A 12,442-nucleotide genomic window follows, 5' to 3' on the forward strand; every position below is an offset into this window, starting at 1 on the left:
TAGATACTATTTTCTGCTTATAAGAAAAAAAGAAGATAGAGAAACCGGTAAGAAAATTCCTCTGTTACACACTGAACATCGTTGTGCATAACAAAATGTGGATCATTGCATTTGATATTATTTTGTCCCTTTCTTGTTCATTGCCAAGCATAATGCTGTAGTTTAAAAAAATCAGTCACCGTACAATAAGTTATGACTTAGATTTTTATGGAATGTAAGGTTCGCTTATTTCTGAAACGCACCACACCCTTGGGACACAGATGTAGCTGTGCTCACATTAAAGATGAATCTGACTCTGGGAGAATAGCCGTGCTCTCTCTCTCTCCCCAAATATAAAGTATTTATTAAATGTAACAACTCTTCTGAGGGATTGGTCAAGTAGTTGCAGAGGGGGGCAAGTTGGAGTGTCAGGGAACTCAGTGTGCTAGGGACCAAAGCTATTGATTTGGCGGAAATCAATTTCTGTATGAAAGTTCACAGAAATTTTTCAACCATTTAGTTGGTTTGTATATCATCTTTAACAAGTCATTTGTTCATTTAATGAATATGAGTGTCAACTGTGGACCAGACAGTTTTGAGGTGTAGGGGAAATCAAGAGTGAAGGAAATATTCCTACCCTCAATTTGACAATTTAGTGTCAAACAAACCTTAAACTGTTTCTTGAAAACATGCATAGAATTTGTCAAATGGTGATGCATTTTATAGAGAAAAAGAAGGCTGGGAAACTAGGTGAAGGGGTTAATGAAACAGAGGGGGTGCAGGGAAGAGATAAATAATTCAGGTATTATGGAAAGCCTCTCTAACAAGAGTTTTGAACTGTGTCTGAAACAAGTTAAGAATTAAGTTATCAAGGTCTCTAGAGAGAAGCCTTTCCAGGCGGAGGGGAGAGCAATTGTAAAGAATTGATGCCGACATGAGCTTGCCAAGCTGGAGAAGGAGCAAGATATGTGGCTGGAATGGAATGGACCAAAGAGAAAATAGCAGGAGACAAAATCAGACAAAATCAGCTGAGTACTGGATCATCAAGGGCTTTGGAAGCCATTGTAAATCACTTTCAGTCTGAGATAAGAGGGCAGTGGGGAGTTTTGTCAAAGGAGTGATGTAATTTGTGTCATGTTTGGTGCTTTTCAAAAGCCTGTATTTCTGATTGTGTGGTGGTGGTGGTAGTGGTGGCCCGAAGCAATAAGAGCCTCCAGGAGAATTCAGTGGCTTGGACCAGGTGCTTAGTGGTGGAGATGGTAAAGCAATAGTCGAGATTCTGGGTATACTTTGAAGGTATAGTCTAAAGTAATTTACTGATATATTGGATTTCTGAGAGGAGGCATGAAAGAGTTAAGTCAAACCTCTAAGCCTTTGAATTTAAGCACTTGGGAGGGTGAAGATGACATTTACTGAGATGAGGAAGACTGTGAAGAATCAGCTTTTGGCAGAAGGATATCAGGACAGAGAAAGACAGAGAAAATCAGACAGAGAAAGACAAATACTGTATGATCTCACTTATGCACCGAATCTAAAAGCAACACAACTCATAGAAATAGAGAACCAATCTGTGGAGGAATGGGGGGTGGGGAAATGGGGGAAGGTGGTAAAAAGAAACAAAAACAAAGAAGAGAGTTCTGAGGAGGAAGGCCTAGAACATTCCATTTGAGAGGTCAGGAAGATAAGGGGAACACTAGCAAAGGAGATTGATAAGGGGCATCAGAGATGTAGGAAGAAAGGCTAGAGGGGGTGAAGTGGAAATTCAGAAACCAAGTTTAAGAAAGTGTGAGGGAGCCAGAAAAGAGGCCTGTGAGGTAGAAGGAAAGCTGCAAGGATGTTGTACCACAGAGGTTCAGTGGAGAAAAAGAAAGTGGTCATCTTGGTGGAATGCTTCTGATGGTCAGGAAAGATGGAATCAAATATTGTCTTTTGAATTTATCCATAGGGAAGTCATTGAAGACCTGTTTTGTTGGAATGGTGGTGCTAAAGATTGTTTGGGATGGGTTCACAGGAAAATGGGGTAAAGTCTTAGTTTTCTATTACTGTAAAATAAATTATCCCTTAGTTGTAACTTAGTGGCTTAAATGAATACCCATTTATTAGCCGACAGTTGTTTCTAGATCAGAAGTCTGGCTTGGAATGACCCTCGGTCTGGGCTCTTACCAGGCTGACATCAATGTTTCACCCAGCTTATATTCTCATCTGAAGCTCAGGCTTCACTTTTAAGACCACCTAGTTATGGCAGAATTCAGTTCCTTATCGTTATAGGATGGAGGTCCCTGTTTCCTTGCTGGCTATCAACTGGGAACTTTTCTCAACCTTTAGAAACCTCCTTCGGTCCTGGCCCTGTGACCATGTCTGTCTTCAAAGCCAGCAGTAGAGAATCTCTCTCATGTCAAATCTCTCTCATATTCTGAATGTCTGACTTCCTCTCCTTGTGTAGCTGGAATAAAATTCTCTGCATTCAAACGGCTCTTGTGATCAGTTCTGACTAACATGGATAATCCTTCTACCTTAAGGTTAACTGTGCTATGTATCAAAACCTAAGCAAGAGAACTAAATCCATCATATATGTGGTCCCAGGGATTATGGAGATGGTATATAACAAGAGGGCAGGGAGTCTTAGAGACCATCGTAGAATTTGAGCTACTACTGGAAAAAAGCAATTGGGAGTTGTTCATTTTGTCTATAGAGGAGAGCAGAGCAACAGGGCAATAATTTGTAGTAAAGTGGGGTCAAAAGGATATTTTAAAGAGTCAAGAAATAGCAAAATATCTGTATGCAGGTAAAAATGATCCAAAAAAGAGAGAAAAGCTGATGTCTCTGGAGAGACCGGAGCTGTTTGGATATTTTTGAGGAGACAAGGAGGGATGACATCTAGGGCACGTGTGAGGATGCTGCTCTTAGGACACAAGAACGAACAGATCCTCCATACTAAAAAGAAGACCCTTCGTTATTTTGCCGGGAGCATGTGTAAATTTTCTTCTGTTGCTTCTTTTTAATTTATCCCACAGTGAAACAAAGAGATTTGTAGGTGAGATGAGAGTGGGGAAGCAGTGCTAGAGGTTTGAGGAGAGTATGAAAGGCTTCGAAATGGAATATTTACAAGCCAACATATAAAATAATCATGAAGATAATTTTACAAGGTAAAATTTGCAAAAAAGAAATAAAATCATTTTATGTTGTAGAATAGGTTTTGTATTTGTGGAGGAAGAGGAAGGAAGGGAGGGAGGAAGAAATAAAGCAAAGGAGGAAGGAAGGCAGAAACACCTAGACATTTACTTGGCTGAATGTTATTTTCCCATCACAACATTATTAGTTCTATGAGAATAAGTGAAATACAGTCCTAGTGTAAAGAATTAAGGAGAATTTTGTGAATATTTCATTAAATGTATGGTGATAAACAAGAAGAGATATGAATCCAGAATGTCAGAAGGACAGCCTACCTGGAAGACTTCGTATAAAAAAAAAAAAAAAAAAAAAAAAAAAAGAAAAGAAAAGAAAGAAAGAAAGAAAGAAAGAAAATGTTTGAGATGGTTCTTAAAGGAAAAGTAAAGATTTGTCCAGCAAAAATAGATAGTATTATTTATAGTTCTTCTTAATTCTGATGAAGAAAAAATATCATTGGGGAGATAATGCAACAGAGTAAAGAGAGTAAAATAGAATAAATCAGGACAAAGTCAGGAACCCAACACTGCAATGATGATTTCAAGTATAGGCCAATCAGTGAATGATCTTCCTCATTTACATGTCTCTATTGGTCTCTTGATATTATAATAGAAAGATGCCCTGAAGAGAACTTAGAATCAGGATAATAATAATTTATTAAACTTTATTAATATTTCATGATTGTTTTAGTAAGACTTAGATCCCCATTTTTTCAGATTAAGTGAAATAGGCAAAAATTATTCTGAAACAAGCTATTTATAAAAGCCAATTATCATAGACTGTTCTTGATCTGATTTGTCACATGTGTGACCTCTCTACTCAATACTTTTTTATTTAAATGAGTAATTATTTGCATATGCTGCTTTTCTTGTGAGCAAACGTAATTGAAATGCCAACAGAGAGTGCCATTTCTTCCACAGTAATTGTTGATGTAAGTTTATTGACTATTTGATTATCTGCATTTTGAAAATGCTAGTTGATATTTAAAATTAGACCAGTGATTCTTAGTATACAACTCTTAGGTATACAACCCATTTTCTTTAAATTCTATTTAGAAAAAGACACTACCAATAAATAGGATATATATACATTGCCGTGAACTTTATTACTTCTCCTATTCGTTGAGCTCTTCAATAAAAGCAACATTTAGAATACTTTTGAAAGCACCCCTGAAGCTTTCATTTTTGAACTAAAAAAAAACAGGTTTGATTTTTTTTCTCATTTTTATTTCTGGATAATAGCATAATATTGAAAGAAATGTCAAATAAATGCCACTGCAAAAATTGGGCTTGTCATTCTCCTAATAGTTTAGAAAATAAGACCATCATGATTACTTTCACTACTGTAACACGACTTGAAGGGAAAAAAATGGTTATAGAAAAACTATAAATCCTATTCTCATGTACTCTTGAATCCACAAAAATTTAATTCCATTTTTGAATAAGAAGAATATATCAATGTATAACACATACATAGTCTTTTTACTTAAGGAACAAAAATCAATAATGTGATTTGTTTTCTCTTGATATCTAGGCAAAGAGCATCAACAGAATGTGTAACTCTTTTTCTTTTTTTCAAAAGCAAATGATTACACTAATTGAATAGTATCTGTAACCAATAACCATCACTTATTGGAAATATTAAAAAGTTAAAACATTTTAACAGATAAATCTATCAAAATGCACAACTCTGATTGTTGAGAGAGGGAAAACTTAAAACACTTCTTGCAACTTAGAAAGAAGAGTTTTTGCATTTTGTTCTCCTCAGAGTTAAAATAAAAATTATGCTTAATTTCCATCAAGAGCATCCATATTATACATAATATACATTTCCAAATAAGTATATATGGAATTTTTGTAGAATCATGGTAACTTTAAAAATAAAGGTGTTCCCCTTTTCTGTGTCTTTCACAAGCATTTCTAATTTTATTATAGATTAATACTGAGGTAATTCTAACAGTTTCAAACAATCATTCATTTTGGAAATGTGTAATGGGTCACTCTAAGCCCTATAGTGCTAGGTTCATTGTAAGAAATGCGTCTTAGATTTCAAAGAGCTAGTAGATTTATCTGCACTAAACCAATTCTTTATGCCAGTGTGGTGGTGTATATCTCCTAGAGCAGATTGATGATTTCAAAATTCAATTATATGTCTGACATTCAGCTGATCTGACAAAAAATACAGCAAGCAACTTACATGAGTGAAATTGTATATGCCTAAACAATGAAAATGCTGCATAGGTCTTCTGTTGAATAAAATTTTGATTTTGGCTATGTTAGTTTTAAATATATCAAAGGACATTGTTTTTATACTATAGTTATCTTCTCCTTATTAGGAGGAGAAGATAAATTACGAAATTAGAAAAGAATAATTTTGTTAGACCATTTCAGTTCCTAATTAAAAAAATGTTAAAGACCTTAATTATTTCATCATGAGTTAGATTTAAGCCATAGACATTTAAAAAGACTCAGGCATCATGAGATATATAATAATGAGACATGTACCGAAGTTAAGAGTTGAAGGGACCTTAGCATCATCTTGATCTGTTCTATCCAATATGATAGCTACTACCACTTGTGGCTATCAAGCACTTGACATGTGACTAACACAAACTGAAACATGCTGTAAGTATAAAGTACACATTGTATATCAATGGTTTGGCATAAAAGTATATGTGAAATATCTCAATGATTACTTTTATATTTATCAAATGGTGACATGGTAATATTTTAGATGCACTGAGTTAAATAAATTATATTTTCAATATATAAAAAAAGAATCAAAGGTGTGATTTACCTTTGGAAAAGACTTTGGGAAAAAAAATCTCTTTAGGATCTTGGATGAGTTTCTGTAGGCTTTTGCTTTTAATGAAACGAGGAAAATTTTTTATTTTAATGGACCAACATGACACTGTGCCTATAAATGCAGTTGTTTTCAATAGTGTAGAGTGAGGCAGATTATCCAGAAGTCTAAGTACAGATTGCACAAATAACACTATCTTTGGGAAAGACCCAGTAAAGCTTGGCCTGGCTTTTTGTGCTGCTCAACCTGGAGTTGAGGTTTCCTGACCGAGTCTCAAGGTTATGTAAGTCTAAGTAACCTGAATGTCCTGGGTTGTGTATTGTGTTCTGATAGTTACTTTAATGAGAACAAGGGCCTAATCACAGTCCCATGGTTTTCCCCGAAGGGAATAGGCATTTCCATTGTCAGTCATCTTGGAGAAGACAAGCCCTCAAAAGGAACAAACTTTGAATTAGTTGGTAGGTGATGGGGCTGAAGAGAATGAACCATTTCTAATTACTTTTGGATCATTTCTGGTGGTAGTGATGGAGAGAGGGAGTCATAGAAAATAACTTAATTCTGATTCAGTAGGTATACCTCAAGTGAAGCCCAGAATCTATGTTTATATCACACCCTCCTCCCCACCATCTATCATCCATGATTCTATGAAGATAGCCTGTGTACTATACTTTAAGAGATGCTAAACTTAAAGAATAGAAAATTTAGCATATAAAATCAAACACAATTGGACAATAAAAGTAGCTTTTACAAATGTATTATTTTAGCATGGCCCCTGTGCAAGGATGATATGCAAATTCGTGAAGCATTGCATATTTTTATGAAATATTTTTCACCTATTAACAAGAAGGAAGTGGGTTTATTACATATCAAAATGGAACAAGATTTTTGTTAAATCAAAAAAGTGCAGAATGGTGTATACAGTGTACCACCATTTGGGTAAAAATAAATGAATAAACTGTAAAAAAAAAAAGTGTGATTTTGTCATGTTCAAAAATGTCTACCTTGTTTCCTGTGCCAAAACTGCGTGTTGAAACTTTCTAGAGATCTATCTAATCAAAAAATTATAAGATTGAACTCTTTCATTTGAAATAGCTACTGTTCCATTTCATAAATGTGGCTAATATGGTGAAATTCTTGTTCAAATTCATTTAGGGTCCTCATTATTAGTCTGGCTTTGGGGAAAACAAAATATGCTGAAATGAAATCCATTGCCTTTTGTTCTAATCTTAGCTCTGAGAAGTAAAACAAGTCTCTTGACTCTCAAAAAGGGAACGTGTAATATCAGTGGTACACAGGATGATGAAGGTTGCCCATAGACATAGCGCTTTTCACACTTACAGTTCATACTTCAACACATTCTGGTTCAAAAATAAAACGTAATGATCCAGTATGTAATATACAGAGGCAGTCTTCAATTTGACTAGCAATTAATTTTAAAAGTTAGTTTTCCCTTGATAAGTGCAAGCTAGTAATTATTTTTTGCTTTATGCCATTTAGTGCATACAAGCAATTTTAAAGTAAAAGAAATATATCAGTTATTAAACAATGATAAATATCACAGAAGCAATTATCTTTTATTTTTTCTTGCAAATATTTAAACTTTTTTGACCATGTGTCATGGAAATAAAAAATATTCCCAAATTAATTTTTGATGTCAAATTAAAAATGACAATGAGCTTTTTAGAGGGGAGGTCAAACACTTAGGTTCATTGCATTAAAATTTGTATTGTTCTCTCAAAACAGAGATGGATCCAAATATATTTTGGAACTCTTACTGCAGCCACATCATACTCAAATTACTTAAAAAGTGCCCCCAAAGAAGAAACTTCTTGCTAAAGGGCAGGTCCAGGTGATCATTTTTGTATTATATGATACTCCACCTACCCCTGATGGGGGATGATCAGTCCATGATAGAACTATTCCCTAGAGAATGAAGAATGGATTATATTTTCCCCTTGATAATTTCAGGAGAAAAATAAGGTTACTCTGTATGTTGTTGCTTGTGGGGTCTAAGCTGAAACTTAATGTAAAATTGGACTTGAGTTTACAACTATGGCAGACCCAATTATGGGAAGTAGACCTTGAATAAGCAGAATAGGTCGACCATTAGAGAAGGTAAGAGAGATGCAGAGAAGAAAAAGAAGGTAGTGAGCCAGGGAGGCGGGTGGACAGAGAGGAGGTGAGGAGTGGAGTGGGGGTGGGGGAAGAGGAAGAGAGACAAAGAGAGAAAAAACGAGAGAACCCAGGGCTGGCTGGCTGGCTGGCTGGCTTCATGGAAATGGGATCTGTTTAATCACACAGGACCCCACACACAGAGGGGCCCTCACTTGGTTTAATGTTCTACTGTAATCCAGTTGAAATTGTTCATTGTATTTGAACAAAGCACTCTACATTTCCATTTTGTGCTGTACTTTGCAAATTATGTAACTGGTCCTGCTTGTTCCTTTATAGTTTCTTCTCTTTGAGTAGCCAGAGTAATTTTTTAAGCTATAAATCCAATCATGCATTCTCTTACATAAAACTCTCTATTTTCTTCCTGCCTTCTCCAAAACTTTTAGAATAAAATCCATGCTCCTGACTTTTGCCTGGGAGATGCTACATTATCTGGCTCCTGCCTCACGGGCCCTGCTGTTTTCCTTTCCACTCTTGCCGCGCGCGCGATGTTGCCCTTTATGCTCTTCCCACAAGCTGAACTCCTTTTCTGGGTCTCTGTTCCTTCTGATCTTCAGTCTAGAAAACGTTTTCTTCAGTTCTCTTCATATCTCACTTTCGATAATGATTCAGGTCTTACTTCTCACATACCCTCGTTAGTGAGACATCCACTGAGCAGTGCCTTTTATGAACCATCTACTATATTGACTTCATTATGTACATTTACTTGTTATTTGTTTACTTGTTTCTGGCCTGTCTCCTCAGCCAGCCTGCTCCACCCCCACTCCACCTGGTGTCATCTCCACAAGGGCAGGGATGACATTTGCTGGGATGCAGGTGTGGCCAGTATACCTAGACCAGTTCACGGAATATGGTAAATGCTCACATTTATTTCTTGAAAAGTGAGTGAAAGGAATTAGAATTCCTAAAGAAAGGGAAGATAATTTGGACCTGCTTCAGTGCCCAAAGTGTTTGTGAACATTTACCCCAATAAAAATGCTGTAGAATTGTTTATTGGGTCAAAAGGTTAAGGGAAAAACTAGAAAGCAGGGAATAGATACTAATTAATTTAGAGATACAGTTTATCAATAGAGAATATAGTTAAGAAATTATAATTTTGATGTCATTTATGCAAGATTATCAGAGAAGTTTTATTTATTTTGCTTGAACAGTCTTTCTTTTTCCTTTTACTATGTGTGAACATCTGGGAGCAATATCAGAGATAGTGCACAAATGTTTATGCTTTGGGAATTCTCATGATGAGTAATCTATTGTTACTTTTATGTACACACTTGTGCAATGATAACATGTGATTCAAAATATAGTAATGTTCCAAGAATGTGTCATTAATAACATATTCTCTCATGTCATCAGCATATTTTTACTGAACTAGGCACACCTCAAAAACATCTTAAAATGTGTTCTGAAGTTCTACATTCAGCATTTTCTGTGACAACACATTAATCTCGTGGTTTTTCAACTGGCATGTCACAAAATTCAAATGGACTACATGAACAGACATAGTTCCGATGGCACTCCTCTTTTTTATGGAGTTTGTATTAATCATCAGACCTCAGAGAGGGAGAAGAAAAGCTAATATCAACTAAAGCTAACATATATGGAGGGCTTACTGTGTATTTTATTTTATTCAATCCCACAATAACCCAAGGGGTCATTTCTCTATCTTCTTTACATAGAGTGCAATGTACTAGGGCTCAGTAAATGTCATATGAATCTTCACAACTCTATAAACGATGGCCAATAATTTTCCAAATATGCGTAACTCATTTGTGGAAGAACAAAGATTATAATCCAAATCTGTGTGACTACAACACTGAGTTCTGTTATATCATGATGATTCTCATAAAGAAGTTTCAGACCAGATTTTTTAAGCATAGCTCTGAGTGGGGGTTAATTGATTCTATTAGCTCTTCTAATACTGTCTTTTTGTGTGTTCTTTATGACTCTCAACATCAAAATCCCTATCATGGACAATTGCTGATCTTGGTCAAGGCATCTTCCTTAATATCACCTCCTTCTCTACAATTACCTCTCAGATCAGTTCCTTCCTTTTTAGGCCAAGTGTATCACTGTCCATCTCTATGTTAACTATGATGCCTATCCTTAACGTTTTCTTTCAATTCTCCTTTTCTTGGAATAGCTGAAAATTTACGTTCTCTCTGTACTAGTTTCCTAGGGATGCTACAACAAATAATTATAAACAGAATGGTTTAAAAGAATAGAACTTTATTTTCTCACTGATAAGGAAGCCAGAAGTCCAAGGTCAAGATGTTGAGAGATTTAATTCCTTTTGGAGGGTCTGCAGGAGAATCTTTTCCATGCTTCTTTCAGGTAGTGGCCAACAATCTTTAGTATTATTAGACTTGTAGATACATCACTCCAGTCTCTGCTTATTTCTAGAAAGTCTTCTTTATGTCTCTGTGTGTCTTTCCTTTTGTTTCTTTCTTTTTTTAACGTTTATTTATTTTTGAAAGAGAGAGACAGAGACAGAGTGTGAGTGGGAGAGAGGAAGAGAGAGAGGGAGAGACACAGATCAGAAGCAGGCTCCATGCTCTAAGCTGTCATCACAGAGTCCAACGCTGGGCTCGAACTCATGAACAGCAAGATCATGATCTGAGCCAAAGTCGGATGCTCAACCAACTGAGTCACCCAGACGCCACTGTGTGTCTTCTTTTTTATGAGGGCATCAGTCATTGGATTTGGGGCCCACTCTAATCTGGTATGACTGAATTTGAATTTAACTCATTACATCTGCAAAAATCCTATCTTCAAATAAGGTCACATTCTGAGGTTCTTGATGGAAATCAATTTTTGGAGGACACAGCTCAGCCCACCACACTCCCTGATAACGCAGCGGCTCCCAAAAAGGAAATCTACTTTTCTCATTTCTTCCTTCAGTGAGACAGGATGAGGTTGTCAGCTATCTTTTTGATTCAGCAATTGCTTGTATATCATCATCATCATTCTGTTATGTTAATTAAATAGCTTCTCTGTTGATAACTCTGTGTGGCACTTTGGGCACTACCCCTTCTCATTATAGACACTCACCAACATCTAAGACACTCTCCCATCTTCATCGATGGCTTGACACTTCACCCATAATCTTTCTTTCATCCTCCTTTTCTGTCCTTAACAACAGGATGTTCACATTAGTATTGATGAGCTCTCTGACTCCAAAGTTGTACCATGTCCCCAAACTATAGATTTCCATTCTGTTTGTACCCGTGACTTTACTTACAGGGTCTGTTTTGTATCTTAATCAAGGCTTCTGTCAGAGTCTTGAACTCAGAAATCTGACTAGAGTCTTCAATCTGGCTCTTGTCCATGTGTCTTCATTCCTAGACCATAATTTTCATCTAAAAGCATGACCTCTAGTCCTTCATCCACCACTACCAGTATCTCACTCCATTTATTTATTTTTCTGACTCTTTAGCCTCTTTCTTATTCTGGGATCTATGATCAAACATTTGAGGAAAATTTTGCTTTTCCTATATACAAGAGTTGGCTAAGCATTTAATTTACTTAACTTATTAAAGAGACCACAGAAGTAGAAGGATCAAATCTTATGAAATAACCAAAGGTCAAATTTAATTGTCAACTTCTTTATCCATTTTGTCCCTCTCTAATTCTTTTTTTTTAATGTTAATGATTTATTTTTGAGAGAGAGGGCGGGGGCGGTGAAGGGAGAGGCAGACAGGGAATCCCAAGCAGGATCTGCGCCATGCGCACTGAGCCTGAGATGGGCTCAAACCCACAAACTGTGAGATCTGACCTAAGCCAAAATTAAGAGTTGGAGGCTTAACAGACTGAGCCACCGAGGTGCCCCTATCCCTCTCTAATTCTAAAATTCTGGTGAAAAGAACTGATTCAAATTATTTTACATAGTTTCTCTCTTTCCAAAATAAATATATTTCTGAAATTATTTCTAGGAGGTAGAAAACTTCTTTCTAGGAAAGAAAATGCTAACCTTAAGAAAATACTAGCACCAAAAAGCTTCCAAAAACATAAATAAACAGATATGTACTAGATGATTATTAATAAAATGCATGGGTTCTATGAGTTTTTCACAAATTCTTCTATGATGCTTAATATTCTGAGTCCTATTTATGCCTGAAATAAATATCTGCTTTAATATTTATAATTCAACAGGTTTTAATTTTTATTATTTTTTCTGAATAATATATAATAAAATACCGTTAAAATACAGTTACTGCTTAAGTGGATTTTCAACCCCATTTTTTAACTCCTATGCTCTTTATAGGTTTTCAGAATAAACTGTTTTTTCATTTTATTCAGGTGCATAATTAGAATTAATCTATAC

At 35.8% G+C, this 12,442-nt stretch overlaps 1 long non-coding RNA gene and 1 pseudogene across 3 annotated transcripts in view; both read left to right on the forward strand.

Annotated features, from left to right (window-relative positions):
• The window catches only part of LOC122223695, a 250,250-nt gene that overhangs the window by 169,841 nt on the left and 67,967 nt on the right, over positions 1 to 12,442 (forward strand). The gene's annotated exons all lie outside the window — the stretch shown is intronic.
• Positions 6,650 to 6,766, forward strand: LOC122225722 (annotated as a pseudogene).

This window comes from Panthera leo, chromosome B4 (genome assembly GCF_018350215.1).
Source record: "Panthera leo isolate Ple1 chromosome B4, P.leo_Ple1_pat1.1, whole genome shotgun sequence".
NCBI classification, from domain to species: Eukaryota; Metazoa; Chordata; class Mammalia; order Carnivora; family Felidae; genus Panthera; species Panthera leo.